The sequence below is a fragment of the Myxocyprinus asiaticus genome, chromosome 4 (genome assembly GCF_019703515.2).
Source record: "Myxocyprinus asiaticus isolate MX2 ecotype Aquarium Trade chromosome 4, UBuf_Myxa_2, whole genome shotgun sequence".
Taxonomy (NCBI): Eukaryota; Metazoa; Chordata; class Actinopteri; order Cypriniformes; family Catostomidae; genus Myxocyprinus; species Myxocyprinus asiaticus.
The window spans coordinates 31,298,402-31,306,039 of record NC_059347.1 but is presented as its reverse complement, the minus strand read 5'-3'; positions in this window follow the sequence as shown (position 1 = coordinate 31,306,039).

Below are 7,638 nucleotides of genomic sequence, written 5' to 3'. Positions count from 1 at the left end.
TTCTTGACATTATGAGATAGTGTATACTGTATAGAACACCACAGATACAGGAGCATGTCAAAATGAGTTCAGCTATATTCAATCCCTAGTATTATAAGCACTGTCAAACACACAAGCAAACATTTGCTTCTGTCTCTTTTTGCAGCTCGCCAGTCCAGCCGATCAGCACATTTAAACACCCACACATTTTCTCCCTCTTTTTCCACAGCTCTTCGCAAGCAAACTGTTCGAGCCTCTTGCCTGCCAGCCAGTCAAGATGGCCCCCCAGCCCTGCAGCCAATCCCACGGTCTGGCACGCAAAAGAAAACCGCAGGCCAGCTGATCCTCTCCTCGGCTACCTTCATCTGCTCCTTTGGAAACTTTTGGACATGCATGAATTTTCGAGAGCTTCATGGTCTACTGGTCCGGAGTGGTTTGGGAAGGAAGAAGTAGGGAGAAAGCCCTTGAGTCATTTTGAGGCTTCAGAAATCTGTTACTTGACAACCCTGCTACAACAGATCAGTGCTTGGTTGTACAAAAGGCGGAAGCTGTGGCTTGAAATGAGGAAAAAGGCCATGGTTAAGCAGAGATTGCCAGCTAGCGCCTGTTTTGTTGTCTGTCACAGACTGTGGTTGGAGATTTCATGCATTTTTAGCCCCAGTCATCATGGTAACATGGCCTCAGCAAGATGCTATTGCAGCTGTAAACAAATCCTCCTTACAAAGGCCAATGCTTAACAGTAACACATCTTTTCAGTGATTAATATTTGCACAAAGGCTTTTAGCTTAGATTTTTTTGTTCTCAGCATAGAGATCAGTGTTGGGGATTAATCCAATCAAATCAAATCATTTTTATTGTCACACAACCATAAACACAAGTGCAATAGGGGGTGAAAGACTTGGGTGCAGTTCCGAGCAACATAGCAGTCATGACAGTGATGGGACATATACCAATTTACAATAAACAGATTTACACATCACAATTTACATATCTAATATACACATAATTACACATAACACAATATACAAATAATAATATACAATGTACAGTATACAATACACACAATATAGAATATTGTACAGTATACAATACACACAATATAGAATACACATACACACAATATAGAATACATATTATACAATAAAAATAGTATATATAGTATATATAAAATATACAGTAGGTTGTATTGTACTGTATTGACATTGAGGTTGTCGGTTGATAGTCAGTTGCCAGTGTGTTGTTAAGAGAGAATATAATTTATGACAGTCCAGTGTGAGATAATAAGATTAATAAAGTGCAGTGCTGATGTATATTGATCGTGAGAGATCAAGAGCTCAGAAGTCTGATTGCTTGGGGGAAGAAGCTGTCATGAAGTCGGCTGGTGTGGGTCCTGATGCTAAGATACCATCTGCCTAGCAGTGAGAGCAGCCCATGGCTTGGGTGGCTGGAGTCTCTGATGATCCTCTTAGCTTTTTTAACACACCGCCTGGTATATATGTCCTGGAGGGAGGGAAACTCACCTCCGATGATGTGTCTGGCTGTTCGCACCACCCTTTGCAGGGCTTTGCGGTTGTGGGCGGTGCTATTGCCGTACCAGGCAGTGATGCAGCCAGTCAGGATGCTCTCTACAGTGCTGGTGTAGAACCGTGTGAGGATGTGGCGGTTCATTCCAAACATCCTCAGCCGTCTCAGGAAGAAGAGGCGCTGATGAGCCTTCTTTACAACGGCCTCAGTGTGGAAGGACCATGTGAGTTCCTCAGTGATGTGGACACCGAGGAACTTGAAGCTGCTGACTCTCTCCACCGGTGCTCCATTGATGGTGATGGGACTGTGTTCTCTGTCTTTTCTCCTGAAGTCCACCACAAGCTCCTTTGTCTTGCTGACGTTGAGGGAGAGGTTGTGCTCCTGACACCAGCGTGTCAGAGTGTGCACCTCCTCTCTGTAGGCCGTTTCATCATTGTCAGTGATCAGACCTACCACCGTTGTATCATCAGCAAACTTAATGATGGCATTGGAGCTATGTGTTGCCACACAGTCATGTGTGTACAGGGAATACAGGAGTGGGCTGAGAACACAGCCCTGCAGGCTCCAGTGTTGAGGGTCAGTGATGAGGAGATGTTGCTGCCCATTCTAATCACCTGGCGTCCAGGGTCCAGCTACACAGCGAGCTGTTTAAGCCCAGAGCCCGGAGTTTCACATAAAGCTTGGAGGGCACTATGGTGTTGAATGCTGAGCTGTAGTCTACAAATAGCATTCTCACATAAGTGTTCCTTTTTTCCAGGTGGGAGAGAGCAGTGTGTATTGTAGATGCAATGGCATCATCAGTGGAGCGGTTGTTGCGGTAAGCAAACTACAATGGGTCCAGTGATGGAGGCAGCACAGAGCAGATGTAATCTCTGATTAGTCTCTCAAAGCATTTGCTGATGATGGGGGTCAGAGCAACAGGACGCCAGTCATTTAAGCAAGTGATTTTGGATTTCTTAGGTACAGGCACAATGGTGGACATTTTAAAGCATGTGGGGACCACAGACAAGGAGAGGGAAAGGTTGAAAATGTCCATAAAAACGCCAGCCAGTTGCTTCGTGCACGCTCTGATGACGCGGTCTGGAATGCCGTCTGGACCTGCGGCTTTACGGATATTCACCCGTCGGAAGGATCGGGTTACATCCGCTACGGAGACGGAGAGTGAACTAACCTCTGTAGCTTCAGCTGCGAGAGCTCTCTCCATGAGGGCAGTGTTATTTCCCTCGAAATGAGCATAAAAAGTATTTAGCTCATCCAGGAGAGAGGCAGCGGTGTTCACGGCGGAGTTTTTATTCCCTTTAAAGTCTGTGATGTTATTAATTCCCTGCCACATGCTTCTAGAGTCAGTGGTGTTAAACTGTTCTTCAATCTTGTCCCTGTACTGGCGTTTGGCTGCTCTGATAGTTTTGCGGAGGGCATAACTGGCTTGTTTATGCTCCTTTGCGTTCCCGGAATTAAAAGCGGAGGTGCAGCATGAACATCGCTATTTATCCATGGCTTCTGGTTGGGGTAGATCTGTATTGTTTTGGTCGGAACAACATCCTCTACGCACTTTCTGATGAAACACGTTACGCTATCAGCGGAAACCTTGATTTCGTCATCAGAGGCAGACCGCAACATCTCCCAGTCCACGTGATCAAAACAGTCTTGTAGCGTGGAATCTGATTGGTCCGACCAGCACTGGATCATTCTAAGGGTGGGTGCTTCCTGTTTCAGTTTCTGCCTGTAAGCGGGCAGAAGCAGAATGGAAGAGTGGTCTGATTTGCCAAATGGTGGGCGGGGGAGGGATTTATAGCTATCCCGGAAGGGAGAGTAGCAGTGGTCCAAAACCCGGTCCCCTCGTGTGTTGAAACTGATGTGTTGGTGGTATTTTGGTGCAATTGATTTAAAATTGGCTTTGTTAAAATCCCCGGTCACAATGAACGTGGCCTCAGGGTGCGCGGTTTCCTGCTTGCTTATACTCCCATACAGTTCTTTGAGTGCCCAGTCTGTGTCGGCTTGTGGCGGCATGAACAAAGCAGTGATAATGACCGCTGTGAATTCCCTCGGTAACCAGAATGGTCGACACAGAAGAATGAGAAATTCTGCCGTGGCAGACGGGTTTGAGCTCATAATGTTAAAGTGCTCGTCTGTTTCATTCTCCCTCTCTCACCTCAACAGTTCCCTGTAACTTTTAACTGTCTTGTCTAATGATAAAAAGGCAAATATCAATCAAATGTATAACATATACCATCTGAAAATATGTGCATATCTCATTTAAACAGATGTAAAAACAAACCTCACAAAACTTGAGCAAATCCAGCATGTATTTACCTCTAAAGCACATATTCTATCAGCCTCTCCTCAGCAGTTCCCTCTAACTTTTAACTTTCTTTTCTAATGATAAAAGGCAAATATCAATAAAACTTCTATTATATACCCTCTGCAAATATGCAGATATCTCGTTTAAATAGATGTAATTCACGAACCTCATGAAAATCCAGCGTTTTCTTCCCTTTGAGCGCTCATCTTATATCTTCCTCTGAAACGCGTATTCTATCAGCCAGAATAAAAAAACTTCAGGATCAGGATCAAAAGTTCCTCTGATTCATAAATCATGATGGTCTGTCCGTGACACTCCAAGCAGGCGATCCAGGCCATTTAAACTGTCAGGAGATTGAGGCTCGCGCTAGATCCTCATGAGTGCATGAGTGCAACTTCAAAGTAAAAGTGCTTCACATGTGCTCTAAGTAAATGTCTTATTCACTATGCACTGTATGTACAATTGGTTTGATTCGGTATTTTTGGAGAAAATGTGATTGCTAATGTGGACATGCCATCCATGGTTGCATCCAACAATTTCTTCATGTGCAAATAAATTAAATAAATTTGATGACTAAACAGAAATCAGAAGAAACTGCTATCTACCATTTAAAATACAATATTATTTTTTTAGATTCTTTTTTTTTTTTTTTTACAAAGTTAAAGTTTTGTGTGAAATTGAGTAAATATAGTGCTAAGTAATAAATAATTATTTTTTTAACAATTTTATATTTATGTTATTTAATATATTAAATTGTGTGATACTGTATATCGCCATTGTATCGGCCCATCGGCCACCCTGCTCTCTGGATATCGGCATCGGCCATTAAAAAACCCATACCACTATTTACAATATCTGATATACAGTATTCAAATATACACTGTAAAAAAAAAATGTCTTGATTGAACTCATTATATTTAGTGCCTTTTTTGCATAGGCTTTTTTGAGTTTAACTAACTTAATCAGATAAGATTTTCTCACAAATTAAAAAGTAATCTGAACTGATTGAATGTACATGTTCATGAAAACTGAAAACTGAAATTGGAAGTAGTTATCACAACTTCACTTTAGTTTACAGAACTTTAAGGCCTGCCACTGTAAAGTTAGTGTTCAGTGATCCTAACTTTACTTGTCAAGTAAACCCTGCAAGTTTTGCACTACAGGATGGTCACTTCTTGAGAGATAAAAGGTGTGTTTCAATCCGCAAACACAGACGACGCTTGAATCGCGCTGATCAAGGGGTTCAAGTAAGATGACACAAAATACTTGTGTAAATACATATAAATGTACAATAAATAACCTTACATCCAAATATATACATTTATTTAGTACATTCACGTGTATTCTATAAAAATTTATTATTATACATTTAAATTAATATATTTCTCTAGACTTGTAACCCGTAAGTTGAAATACTGTTGCTGATTAATAAAAAAAATGTTTTTATGTGGTTATTTTATAATATGTGTGTCTTCTTAACTGTTATATGACTTATTGTCATGATAATGGATGTAACGGTCGCATCTTGTGCCCTTTTCACTCGAGCACAACCGCATAGAAAGCACACCTGAGATAAATTAAGCTTAATTAAAACAACAGTGTCTTAAACTCCTTTCGTTTATTTGATTTTAGCCACACTTCATCAGTACTCTGCTGATTTGCAATGACTGGTGGGTAAATGTACCTCTCCACTTCTTGTGAAGTGAAGTATCGATGTATACTTATTCCCTGTGCTGTTTGAAGTGCCCTTCCAATTGAACATAAACATTCCCTTCGGATTGTAATCTCCCTTAAGATGGTTCAATACCATGTGAAGTCCACTCCAGACCACCCTAACAGTTGATTGAAACGCACGTACAGGATACACACGTGATAGTTTGATTGGGAGGCACATTGATCTCATCACTTGACACACAAGCCTCAGTAATGGTGATACTCAACAAACATCATTAAGTAAAAGATGAGCTCTTAAAATCACCACACAACTATTAATAAACAGTAACCTCATTATTTATTCATGATGCAATGCATGCTAGGAAATGGCAAGCCTTTGTTTGTTCAGATAACTTTGTTAAACGAGTTGAGATGACAAATACACTCGTTGATTCAACTTAAGTACAAGTTGATAGAATCAAAACTTAATATGTTAAGTTGACTGGAAATTTAGTTGTGTCAGCTCAAAAAAACACTGTGATACAACTAGATGTCAGTTTATTTTTATTTTTTACAGTGAGCCTACAATATATTTAAATGTATTTTTACATAGAAATATATAATTTTTTTTTAATATAAATATAGCTATACATGAAAATATATTTATATTTAAATAGCTTCTAGTCAGCTACTTTTTATTCATTGCTAACTACTTTTTCAAAAGGGTAGCTTGACTGTAGTTTAACTACTTTAAATTATTAGTGTCTTGTGGCTTGCAAGCTACAGTTTCAAAGTTGCTTTCCCAACACTGGTAGAGAGATATTAACTGTCGCAGGAAGTGTCATGGTTATCTTGAATTGTTCCTCTACCTCATTTACTGCATTGCTACCTAACAGCTAGCACGCTAATGACTAAAACCTCCATCCTCCTCCTAGAAAGAGGAATTACTTGCTGTGTGCAAATAGATTATGATGAACTGCTTGAACTGCAATTAAGGCAGAGGGAAGGGAAGGGAAGAGAAGGAGACGACAGCAGTTTAGACAACAATTTGGGCGACTGCAGCTGCAGCTGCTCTGTGGTTTAATGCAATAATTGATAGACTCTGCCTGTCACTAGAGGATCAGAATAAAAACTTAAATTACCATCATTAGGACCCATATAATTGCTGCATCCCATGCAAAGCCTGTTTTTGTGTGTCATTATAAAACGACTCTTAAGTTATCTAATTTGTTCAGGCAGATCTACCCTTCCTTTGTTAGAGGAACAAATTAAAATTTGGCTTCAACGTTCAATGGTAAATCTAGACAGGGACCGGTTTCAGAATTGATGCCAAAATATGAACATAATCACAGCTAAGCATTATTTCATTACACAGTTGCAGTGATTATGCATCTTTAAGTGTTTGTTTGCAAATTTGCATCAATCAGATACATCCATTGAGAGCATCTTGATCTATACACTGATTATACGATTTCAAACTCAATAGAGGAGTAATAATCAACTTAGTCTCATGTGCAATTAAAATTTAATTATTCTACCATAGTGATAACACGGTGAATTTAATGGGTATAGCCTAGTGCTGTATATAAATCCATTCATTCAAGGACACGTCAGCAAGATCCCTCTGTGTGTGTGTGTGTTTGTGTGTGTGTGTCTCATTAGGAGGTCAAATATAAAGTACAAAGGTAAAATAATATATATACAGCATATTATATATATATATGTATGTATGTATCTATATGCTGAGCTTGCACATTGGCCCAATGCTTCCACTAAGACTGACAAGGTCTCTGAGTGCTGGGAAGATCTTTGCCCTTGTGCTAAACCACCACTCTTGATGAACCAACACACACTAAGAGCCTGTTTCCAGCCTTACAGAATCATCAAGATGAAAAACTGGAGAGCATCACAAAAGGATAAATTGTACATGTACACCCAGTGCCAATAATCAAGTATTAATGATTATTAAATGTGCATATGCTGGAGTTGGGTAATTGGAAGGTTAATTGACGGGCAACGTCAGTGGAGTCACATTTATCAGTTTCTATTTATCTCTTCTTGGGAGGTGGCAGGTTTACAGTAAATACCTTCTGTCCCCCTAATTTCCTAATGATGGGGATAATGATGGAGAATGGGGCAGCCATTAGCAGAGACAGGCTCTGTGCATCACTCTGTCAGCT